Source organism: Micrasema longulum, unplaced genomic scaffold, assembly GCF_059751315.1.
Source record: "Micrasema longulum isolate JH-2025_06_02 unplaced genomic scaffold, ASM5975131v1 h1tg000402l, whole genome shotgun sequence".
Classification (NCBI taxonomy): Eukaryota; Metazoa; Arthropoda; class Insecta; order Trichoptera; family Brachycentridae; genus Micrasema; species Micrasema longulum.
Genome location: NW_028277602.1, coordinates 179321 through 192577, shown reverse-complemented (window position 1 = coordinate 192577; position 13257 = coordinate 179321).

Genomic DNA, 13257 nt, shown 5'->3' with positions numbered 1-13257 from the left:
TTAATTGTATAATTAGTTGTTTTGCTCTAGGGTATTTATTGGTTATGCAAAGATTTGTGTTTTTTTATTTATTTTTATTTTTCCATTCTAAACTATAATTAATATTTAAAATCATGTGACCTCACTGGGATTACCCGTGCCAAGAACACTTAACAATATACTTTTAAAAAAATATTTTTACATCGAGAATAAACGAAGAAGACTAACTTAATAAACTGAAATAATTAACAAAGTATACAGACAGTTTTAAACACTACGTATTTATGTTTATAATTAATTTATATACATTTATATTACAAAACGCACAATGAAAGAACAAAAACATAACATAAACTATACATGAGCAGTTGATTCAATATTGGTTTGGGCGAATGAGACAATTCATTTTACTTCTACCTACCACAATCCATTTTTTATGACCTTTTTGAACATTTTCTAGAAACTAATTGTTTTAGTAGAAATTGAAAATAGGTTAAAGATTTTAATTGAATAATATTCAATTTTTTTTTGTCCGAAAGTGGTATTAGTTTGTATATTTTAGTTGTCTTTGTGTTGAGGATCTGGTTATAATATTATTTGTATATGATGTATTTTAGGGGTTATGTCTTTCATTTGAGTAAGAGTAGTTTTTGAACCTGTAAGTGAGCATTGTTTTAGCGTAATATTGCTTTGGTGTCATAAGTTGTAATTTGTGGAATATTTCTTCAGTAGATGTCTGTATCGGGACTCTCGGGAGTATTATTTTAACTATGGAGACCCAAAAATATATGATTGACTAGATACTGATTTACGAAGATAAGTTGGCCATGTAGTGCAGTTGTTGCCGCATTCGATTACCATATTTAGGATACTGGGTTGGGTTCCTAGCTACGTCAATGCAATATATTGTTTTGTTTTTTTTAAATAGGAGTTGCAGTATTGTTGACCTTGCTTTTGATGTACAAAGTTTATATTTCACAAGTGGATTGTAATTCCTGGGTATCTATATCAAAGAAGTATTGGGAAAAGTAGGATATTTCGGCTCTGGACTTTTATGGGAACTTCTCCGCGTTTGTTTGATAACGAGAAAACCACAGAAAACTCATTCAAGATAATCCGAACTGTTGATAGACATCAGTAGGTCTTCCGTTTCACTTGAAAAGATCACGGCATTTTGTGTCCTGTTATCATTCATTGTCCTCATAACCTGTACTATCCTAACCATGAAAGATACTACCTCTTGTAATAAGTCATTGTGACTTAGTACGGAATGGATGTGCCTTAGATCCTTACCAACTTATGTTATGTCTTTCGACGCTGAAAAAAAAGCAGTGCATCAACAAGTGGGGAACATCTTGAGGGGTTTCATCATCATACGGACAGCAGTTGATCTCGGAGTGTTTCAAATGGTGCAGGTAGTTCATAAATCCAACATGATCCGTGAGGATTTGTGGAAGTGTAAAGCTCATCCATTGTTTTTTCTGAATTCAAGGAAATCAAAAATAGAAGGAACTAACACTGAGTTATTTGTCCTGTGGTTTCGTTCAAATAACTTTTCAGAATCGCAAAGTCCTGCTTCTAATTTTTCTTTAAGCAAAACGAAGAGGAAGCTCCGTAAAATCTAAATTGCCAAAAATATATACTCGTATTGGTTGAATAATTGGTATAAATATACGCAATAAGAGTTGTGAATTAAGGCCCAATTGCAGCACAGAACATCGAGAGCTGAGAAAATCACATTTATTTTATGAACCCGGAACCTTTCGTGCGTGGGTCAAGTATCTTAGCCATTGCACCACGGGGGTCGCCAAATAGAATATATATTACAAGTTTCAACCAAAATAAAAAAAATATATATTCATTCTTTAATAATTTTAACGTATTATGACTTTTTAGGCTGTGTCCGTTTTAAGCCATAATAATTAACACGAAGAAAAAACAAACGGTGTAATACATTTAAATGTAATAACATGTGATACAATAGAATGAAAATCCGGAACAATAAAGTAAAAATAATAAATTATACTAATAATTTTTTTTTAAAAAACAACTTAAATAAAATATAATAAATAAATAAATTATACAAATTAAGTAACATGTATAATCAAATATGAGAAATAGTAGAATCACTGAAATTATTAGGAAGTAATACAAAAATGGTATTGAGATGTGGTTTGCACAGTAAACGAATAAATCAAAATAGATTAATCGAGTTGTAGTAACGTGACTAGGTGTCTCGGACTCACAGCTCAAAAGTCCACGGTTCAAATCCCACTCTATCCCAACTTGATTTCCATTTTCTAATAGGGAGTTATTTACAACTCGTTGAAAATGGCCCTCGAAATGAAATATTTGGGTAAATTATAAAAACGCAAATAATTCACGTATAAAAAAACATAAAAAAACAAAAATATCAAAATATTTAATTAGCAAATAAAAGTATAGAAGGAAAGAAAATAAATAAGAAAGAATAAGCAAGTAAGTTTTACTTTATTCCGATTGAAAGAAAATTACAAATAGACGTATACTTTTAAGAGTGCGTTTAGAAATAATGCAAACTTAAATCAGGGGTTGATGTTAATGAAAAGGGGTGGTCAACCAACTGAAAGGGAAATCGCCATCCCCTCATGTCCTGCAACCAAATGAGAAAGTACGAAATTTGAAAAAAGTTAAGCCTTGTAATTTTCTAACGCAAGAGTGGTTCTAGTAAGCCCTTCAATTGGGCAGTCAGGATGTATTATTAATAAGAAAGTGTATTTAGAAAAAAAAACACTTTTCATACATGTAAAAGTATCATATAAATATTATTGATTTCACTGAATTACATACTACCTGTCTAACTAGGGGAATGCTGTTTAAAGACAGACATTTTTTATGCGGACGATATTGTGAACATTCGTAATTCTCATTTTTTTCCATCTGTCGACGTTTGTATATTTATTGGTCAATTTTGATAAAACAAACAAATTGTCACACCGTTTTCCCGTAGAAGTAGGCAGGGAGGATATCATGACAATACACCCTGTCTTTGAATACACTCGCTTCCTCTACATTCATACACATTCTTACGCACACGCGCTTCTTTTTACGACTTTCGACATGTCCATCAGCGAGTATTCGTTGGATTTGGTCCCAGTCATCAGATCCTAACACAATTTTAAGAGCAGATGGAAGACGCATACCTTCTACAGTAAAAATAAATTTTGTACATTATAAGCGAGGCAAGAAATAAGCAACTCTGATTTAGAAATAATAAAATATCTCACTTTGATCTTGCCGGGATCACGTGCAAGCCGTACACCATAAGGCCTAATAATCTCCACTGGATTTTTCTCTTTTAGGATTTTCGATTCCCTTTCCGCACTAAACGGTGCATAGGGCACTAATACACCAATCGCAGCATAGGGCACTAATACGCTAATCGCAGCGAATCTCAATAGTTTTTGTAACATGAAAGTAATATGATCAGTATCACGCTTGAGGTGCCAAATCAGGGAGTAAGAAATATTCTAGCAAAAACGCATTTTTTATTTTTCTTCTAAGTATTTTATGTTAAGTATCGAGCCCGAGACTTCTTGCATGATAGGCCTGCGCGCTGACTACTACACCACGAGGCCGACAAATCAAGATTTTTACTCATACAAAAATGCTCATCCTGGATTCAGGGTTCTATTTGACATAGAACTGTGTTCTTCATCCACCCAGGCACGTTGAAAATTTAAATTATGAGACGCACATTCGTTTCCTAATAATGTTGCGCTTCAATTTTTATTATTATAAGTGATGATCGGATAACTCGTATATCACACCTTCGGTGCAACAAAGACCTAAGGGCTAATTTTTATATTTTACACGAGAGGACTTATAAGTTTATTTTCCCATTTATTGCCTTATTACTGGATTTCTATTTGCAGTAGGTTATAAATCTTGAATCAATGAATTGTTTTTGTTATAGTTTTACGTTAAAAGCTTATTCTGAATTATTGAAAAAAAAATATAGTAAAAGACGTAACAAAAAAAGTGTCCTGAATTGTGCCTTTGTTGCAATGACGGTGCGATATGTAGCATAAAAAATGGAAAAATATGCATGAAAAATGCTTTAAATGTGCAAGTAAACTGCTGAAATATGTAATATAAAATATTTAAAAATCAAGTTTTTTATTTATGAAAAATAAAAACAATCTTTTTTATTTTAACAACACATTTTTCTAAATTTTTTGTTGAACGGTTGAGCCTTCGATCAGTCAATTTTTTTAATAAATTGAGAATGAACGTTACATGTCCAATGACCGTTATCGGGCCGTGCTTGAACTTAAGTGCTATATTAGCGCACATTTGTTTCAGGTAATATTTTATCCGTGCTATTAATACAACTTTTAATTTAACAAAGGTTCGAATCCAGGTTTGTTTGGTCAATTTTTTTTTTACTCTTTTCTCTAAGTCTATTTAACTTTTATTTATTGATATTAATATATATAGTTGGTACAAGAGATGGTAGAGTAGAAAAAGATGTTGAAAGAAGAGTGAATGCGGGCAACAAAATGAACGGAGCACTAAGCACAGTAATTTCTAATAAAAATATGTCAATCGAAGCTAAACTGGCAGTGCACAACGGAGTTTTAGTCCCAACACTTATGTATGGAAGTGAAACATGGAACTGGCAGAGGAAGGATGAAAGCCGAGTGAACGCGGTTGAAATACGATCTCTTAGACGAATGTGTGGGAAATCAATGTATGACTGGGTTACGAATGATGAAATCAGGCGAGAGTGTAAATCTGAGACAAGTATAATTGATAAGATTAAGAAAGGGTCTCTGAGATGGTTTGGTCACGTAGAACGAATGAACGACGAGAGAATGGTAAAACAAGTATATATGGCAAAAATAAACGGCAACGTTAGACGAGGACGACCAAGGAAGACGTGGCATGATCAGATAAACCAAAATCTTAAGTCTGGTCATGTCAAAAGCAGACAGAACCGAAGGGCATGTATGACAAGATGTATGAATGTGGAAGAGGCTAGGATTGTATGCCAGGATAGACGTGTGTGGCGGTCCATTCTCTCTGCCTACCCCTACGGGGAAATGGCGTGATGGTAGTAGTAGTGGTAGTAATATATATAGTACCCAGTGCATGTTTGGACATGGTGGTGTTTGCATCTCATGTAATTTATGTATTTTTTCGTAAATACTTAGTTTAATACGGTGATGGTTAGTGTAAAACTGTTAAGTATTTGCATGTTGGTGTTGTGAGTGTCCTGGCGAAGAGATGGATACGTCTCGAAGCCGGTAGACGAAGTGGTTAAATACAAATATTTAATAACATCAATCGTATGATTTTTATTTTGAAACTTGGTGGTCTGTCTTTAAACCTTATCTTATGGAATTTTATCATTGTTGAAGATAGTTTCTCTAAAATAAATAAATATAATCCGGTCTCTTCGTGCACCATCAAATGAATTTATTGTATTAGAATCATCAAATTAAAAGAACACACGTAACAAAAAGGTCCCTCCTAAACACATTATATTCGTAGCTAATCGGGACCTAAAACAAAGAACCTCTGTAGATTGTAAAAAAAATAAATAAAATAAAAGTTTATATTAATTACACATGGTACGAATGAATCTTAATTAATGCAAAAATCGATGTGGCCATCCCTATGATCCGTGTCGCGATATGGCTTCACCGCTCTCGAGTCCATGATGTATAGTGCTGTACCCGCTCGTGACCAGCCATGTAAAACTAATGCGGCAATTGAAGGGAAACCGCTGACTGCGAACTCATCATAGTCACCACTCGACCACAATCTGCATGGCCAATTAAAACCGTACATAGAAAGTTCCTTCCAAACGCCGTGTGGCTAATGTGCACGCATTATCATTATGTATTGTAATTAGAACAGGTTATTTTAACACTGCTAGGGTTTGTTAACCGATTGAAACCGATACCGGTTATTGAAACGATTGTAATAAGTCCTCTTATTATGTAACTTTCATATTTTTTAATCATCGGCAGAAATTTAAAATGCTATAAGATACACGAACCGGATCAGCCCAACATAGTGCAATTTATTATTATAGGGATAAAAACAAACGTTGCTCTTAGAAGATTTGATAAATAGAAGATTTCGACTTCTGGTGACACGGTTAGGAACATTAAAAGTAATGAATTGCAACGGAGATGGAATATCACTTGTAGCATTAAGTATTTTAAAAATACATATAAGGTCCATCCTCGTTACATGTTTTTCTTTAATGAAGACAGATTATGAGATTGCTCTGTTTCAAATTAGGAATAATTATTATAATTTTATACCTGTATATGCAGCAAAATCCCAGTGGCCTTATTCTGTAACTGATTCGTTTTATAAATTCATTCGTATCGTATAAGAGGGAACGAGAGCGAAATATGGGTTGAATTGCGTTAGTATGAGATGGATATATGACGGATGAATGAACTAACGAAACGAAATTGTAACAGAAAATGCCTGCTGATGGAGTTTCGCAAATTTTATGAAAGATAGGTTGAATTTTTCGTTTGCCTCCAGTTTTCTCAAAATGTGTGTTTTATTTAATTTCGTAATTCTAAAAAAAAAACACATATTTTTTTAATTGACACGATCTAGACGGCTATAAAAAATTTCTGGCCCAAGTACATTCTGTAATATACATTTAGTAATATGTTGTTTCAATTTATAAAAAAGTAATTTAGCGTATGAAAATTCTGCCCATTGGTTGGAATTTATTGCGACAGAGGGGAAAAAAACCTAATGGTGCATAGGGCACTGCATTGTTACAATAATCGCAGTGTAACTTAATCATTTTTGTGTCATGAAGGTAAGATGATCAGTCTTACACTTCAGGTACCAGTCCAGGGACTATAAATTTTACTAGCGTAAAAACACTTTTTCAATGAATATTTCGTATCAACCATGTCGGAAATCGAACCCGAGACCTCTTGCATGGTAGGCAAACGAGCTGACCACTACACCAAGAGGCCAGCAAATCTAGGACGAGAAACTAGAAATCTCACAATTCTTATCCCAATTTTTTTCGCAAATATTTTGAGTTTGTCCAAATTTTTGAAGACGAGGACCGGATTCAACTTCCTGGGGAGCTGATAATATAAGAATATTAAAACAGAGATGAAGAACATTTAAGAGATTTTAGGTATTATAGAAGTCTAGGCAAGGGCTTATGACCTATCAATGACTGGTTTAAGTTGCCACTATACACACTGTGTAACATTCACTATTCTGCCCATATTTGAACATGTATATTCCTTAAATTCTTTCATCTGTTGATGTATGTGAAGTTAAATATCTCTATTAGTAACTTCTACAATTGAGATTCCTAAGTTTGCTTCTAATACACTCATGTGTTGATTTTTGTAAAAAAAGAAAGACACTAGACCAACATCAATCAAATTGTAGACCTGAAATTATTAAACAAATTACTCCAGATTTTTGGGAAGAATCGGTTTTGTTGTATAACTTCTTGATCCGAGCTAAGTTTGCAAACACTAGCGCAAATGCACTCATATCTCCCGACAATCTCCTAATTTGATGCCTCCAATAATTTGCATTTTGGCATTTCGTAAACCAACATAATTACGTAAATTCGTCTTGGCATTGTCTTCTGGTCTCGCTGCGTGGTTCGTGGCCCAAATCACTTCTTCTGGAAGGTCCTATCGGTAGCATCAGATGTCTTTGTGGAGTTGTGACACCGATTGTATGCAAATCCCCGACGTGCTTTGTGGATATTTTGGTCAGAGTCTGTGACGAAACGGCCGGGTGATGTAAAGAGCAGAGAGCAAAGATGGTTTGTGCCGAGATGATGAATTACACAGCGCCATTGTTTGTTTTTTTGCGTTGCTTTTTTTAACACGCATTTCTTGATTCGCCTTTATTTCCTGCTCTTATAAAGCAATCAGCTATTTCTTTCTTTGTGTAATTTGCTTTTCAAACATTTGTTTTAGATTCCTGATAGTTTTATTAGGTTTTCATGCAAATTATATTTTTATTTCTATTAAAAAAAAAACTAATTACATTATAGCCGTTTTAGGCAACTGTATTTAACTTTTTATTTAATTTATTTTTTATTTTTATTTATTAAGAAAAAAACAGTTGTTATATAAGAAAACAAAATATAAAAAATATTACATACACCCAGTTAAAGTTTTTCACAAATATGAGAGAACATGTTACACAGTAAAGAGAAAAATAATATATTAAATAAGACATAAGAAAAAAAAAAAAGAGCTCGTAAGAAGATTAAGGGATGAGGAAACCTTTGAGATTCGAGTCCTGTAAATTAACTTCTTTATATACACCGATATCCGAAACTGTTTTTCTTTAAAGAAAACTAAATTTTGGCTTTAATGATTTAAGGAACCCAAATATTTAAATTTTGGGGCCATTTTCCAACGAATTGTAAAAAACTTACAGAAGGGAAAAATCACATTTTTTCAACATTTTTAAAGTAATAAAGGTCTATGAAATACTGTCCAGTAAAAAAATAATTTTGCTCATTATTAGTAACTAGTTTAAATTTTTTTTTTAAATTTGTAATTTTGCATTCTCGCAAACAAGGTGATTCCGTTGGCCTCGCCCCTTATACGTCACGATTCATGTTTATTTGGCCCTACCATTGAAATCTGCAAAGAAAAATTTCACGAATGTTGACTTCACAATAACCAAGGCCAAACACGTCGCGTTTTACTACGAGCGTATTTTTATTGAATTTTTTTTTTTCATTTAAGTGTGAAAACATTTTTCCACAAAATCCATATTTATTTTGAAAATACAATTAATTATTCACAATCCATTTCAAATATTTTTATCGGTATTCGTAGTGTGAGATATTACCCTATGAAATAGAGTGGGCCTTGAACTTCAGACCTCTGATCTGTGAGGAAGCAACACTAGCTATGGGACCACTACTCGATTCATTATTGATATCAGTATGTTTATATTTGTCCGGGCGGAGGAAGAATACTGTTCTGTATGTGAAATATAATCAGAACTCTGGGTGAGTGATTTTGATCCGATGGTGAAAATAAATCTCGGGTAAAAATCATGAAAAAAAAAATAATTGGAGATAAGTCCGTCTCGTAGTGCAGTGTTGTGGTTGACGTGATCTCCTCCCATGCTGAGGTTTTATGTTCGATCCCTGTAAGGGTAAACTAGAAATATTGATTATGAGGTGGTTTTACATTGTAACATTTTATTGTTTCTGGACTGGCACTTTAAGCGTAAGACTGAGACTAACTTCCTTTGGACAGGTTTCCTTGGTAAGGAAGACTATTTAATTAATTACTTATCAAAATAAATAAATATTAATAATATTTTATTTTAAAAACCGTATCAACACTGGAAAGGAAAAAATACTAAGCGACATGTGGCGACTTTAACTTTTAAAGAAATCTTCAATTGGCTCTTCTGTAAAGTTGCTATATGTCACTTGGTAACTTGTTCCTTTCCAGCGTCGATATGATCTAGATACTTGGTATACAAATGCAGTGCCCTATGCATCACTGGGTGGGAATAGAAAAAATGTGATTATTATACCCAATCATTTCATTTCACTCTTCAAGTCGTTATTTTTACAGATGTGATTTAGTTCAAGTCACGCAAAAGATAATTACGTGTTGATATTTTAAAGATTACAGCGTTCTGCTCCGAGCCCCTTAATTTGACAAATAAGTGAATTTTGAGTGTCATAATTTTCGCTATTATCATTAATATTAACCACACCCCAACGCGTTAAGTTCGTTATCGCAATTATAATATTAAAAGTGACAAAACGCCTTCCAAAACATCATATCACCGACATATCAGTTTTGATATTAATTAACCCTTACAACACCGTGAAATGTTCGAAACCAATTATGCTCAACTCTTTATGAGGTAAGGGCACCAATTACTGCTCTCGATTTAAATATCTTTTACTATGTTTTTTGATGTTTTTTTACTGTGTTTTTTAAAACCCACGTCTTTTAAAATATTTTTGAATCAGATTTTTTACTTTGTATTTGACAATCTATTTTACTATGTTTTTTTACTATTTTTTACTACCCTTTTCTAAAAATATTGTTTCAAATTAATTTTTTCTTTGTTTGATTACTGTTTTTATATTTTGACTATCTTAAAACAGGGTTAGACAATCAAAGCAACTTTGTAAAAATGTGTTTTTTATGTTTATTATATAATAATAAATAAAATAAAAGTTTTTTTATTTGACATAGTAAATGCTTCTAATATTATTTTTATTTACGATATTTTAGTCCACCCGACTGCTTGCAAATACATATTTTTTATATATTCCTAAATACAAGAGTCTTGCTCCATTAGAAGTAAATACAGTAAAATTATTTTAATATGTAGGTCTATATAATTTTTGAAAAAATATTTTATTTAATAAATAAAAAAAAACAAAAAAGTTTCTACTAAATATTTATTTTAAACGCATTTCCTAAAACATTTCAAAACGCTTCCCTAACCACTCCTCTTTTTCTTTAATTTTATTTCCTTTTTTTATTTTATTACAACGAAGAGCATAATAATATATAATATTTCGTGTAATTAATTACACACATTATTTATTTTGGACTCTTTTAAACTATTTATATATTCGTAATAAGGGTTTGTTTTTTGTTTTATCTCCAGGTGTGATTGGCTAAGAAGCCTTATCGTGCTCAAATCAAAATCGTGCAAAAATCACTACAATACTGCTACAATATATGGAGAAAATACGTGAATGCGTGTTGATGAAGAAAAGTCAGACAGCGTTTTACCCTGAGCCTTCTCAAATTATGACACTCAACTCATGCCCAACGCGAATTTAGTCATTTTTTATTCGCCAGCCGTGTTTTGATGTGAGCTTTTAAACTATAAGGAAAATTAAACAAATACATAGAAATACGGTAAGGATAAGACTGAAAATTTGTCGATATTAAAAATTTTCTTTTTTATACTTGCCTTGCTGATTTTGGTCAAACCTTTTGTAATTATAAGCTTGTTAACTGGTTAACTGGTTAACTTTCTTATTATTTTTAAAAGACATCGTTAATAGGAAGTGTACCCCTTTTTACAACAAGATATTTTTAAATGTTGAAAAACCCGATAAGGGCAGTTAGACGGTCAGTACACGCGATACACACGCTTATGACAAGGTGCTCAGGAGTCAGGAAGTAGTGCCTCATAATTGGTTCACTTAATGACCGTAAAAATCACGAAGTTTATACAGTTTGGTGCCTGTTACTTTGTGCGTTCCGCCCCTAACTACCCCCTAACCCCACGTCGTGTAGTTGTCTTATCTACCCCCGCAATCAGCAGCCAGCCAGAAAGGGGTTTAAAATTGAACAACTTTTTGGAGAAAAGAAATTTAAAAAAAAACCACCTGACAACTCGTGTAAAGCAGAAATTTTTGTCAATAAAAAAAATATTGAATTGATATGTTTAAATTGCGGCTGAGAATCTAACGATTTAACTCCATATAATGGCACTTGATAAAAATATTCATATTTTCCACCCATTACGTGTACTTATATTTTTACGGGTTTTGCTTTCTAAATGTTGGAAAGATATTTTAAAAAATAATTACGTATATTTTTGAAGTTAACATAAGTTGTGTTTGCTTTTTTCTAAACAACGAGAACAGAAAACAGAACAAAAAAATACAACAAATTAGGCAATAATGTATTCTAATTTACTATTTTACAACAAATAAGTCAATTATTTATAACATATTCATCGTACACTGCGCAAATACCGCGAGCAGCTTTAGCAGATTTATTCCTTAGACTTGAACAGAAAGAGGTGACAAAAATGCTCACTTCGATCTACTTAACATTCTATTTTGAAGGCTTGTAATAAAAAAAACAATAAATGTTACGTAAAAGCAAACATAATATCTTGTAGAGCAGAAAAATTTCTTTCGAATGACGTATAACCATTACCATTTTTATTTATAACTTTTGTGCTTATTTTCAAATTTGTACACAATATATGTAAAATAAATATATATATATGTAGAACTTGCAATCTGTATAACAATAAATTTAACCATATTGATATTAATAATATAACATGCAACAATTTTAGAAAAGTAATTGAAAATCAATTTATGTTTCACTAATTTTTTTTATTTTTAAAAAAATATGTTTTTTAATATTCTCTTATATAATATCTTATTTAACCGAAATACCTACCTGTGCAGTTAGATTGTGTATGGATATGTACATGTACATGTGTATGTGAGTTTGATATTTGGTTAATTATTATAAACACTTTATTTTATTTTAGTTTTTGAGTTTTTTATTTTATTTTTATAATTATTATTTTCTTCAATTAAGTTGTTCTTCTTATAAGGCTCAATAATTATCGCAAATGTTATACTCGCTGCATATGTATGTATACTTATTATTATGTTATCCGCACTGTAAAATGTACATACATATCTAAATTTAATATCTATTCTTAACTTCTTATTAGTAATATTTATCTTTTAGCTTACGAGAAGGCCTGTAATTGGATCTTAATATATAATTTAACCTACACTGTAATTAATAAATATTGTAATCTGTTGGCTTTCCAAAATAAAATAAAATAAAATAAAACATGCTATTGTGTTTTCGGCTAGTAAAAAAAATAAATTTTGACTTTCTTAGATCAGGGTTACTAACCTTAGATAGTCAAAGAAGCTTTATTTCTTTTCTAGTTTTAATTTTCATAAGCTGTATTATTTTATTTAAATCGTAGCTGTATTAAAAAAATGAAATTATTGTAAATAAATTAACTGAATCAGTTCGTAAATAAAAGAATAACTACCAATAGAGATTGATGGGGTATTGACTTTATATAATTATATTTATTGGAAAATGTAATTTTTTACACTTTTTACATGCAAAAAAAAACAATTTTGGGATGAATTAGAAGATTTATTGATAATAATTCCTGCATAATTATTTATAACACAACTATTAAACAGCAGAATATAATTTTTTTATCAAACCAAGAAAATTTAAATAAACTAATCATATTAAAAAACAAAGCTTAAATAATTATTTTGGAAAAAAACCGATACAGAAGTAAAAATTTGATGTTAAATGAATCAACAGTACAAACATATAAGCAAAAAATTTCCAATATGGTGATATTTTTGTATGATATTACTGATTAAAAAAAACACCGAATTTCATAAACAAAATAGATCGAAGTCAACATGAACATTCCAATAGGATCACAATACCTGGCAAAATGTAAAATAAGACTCCC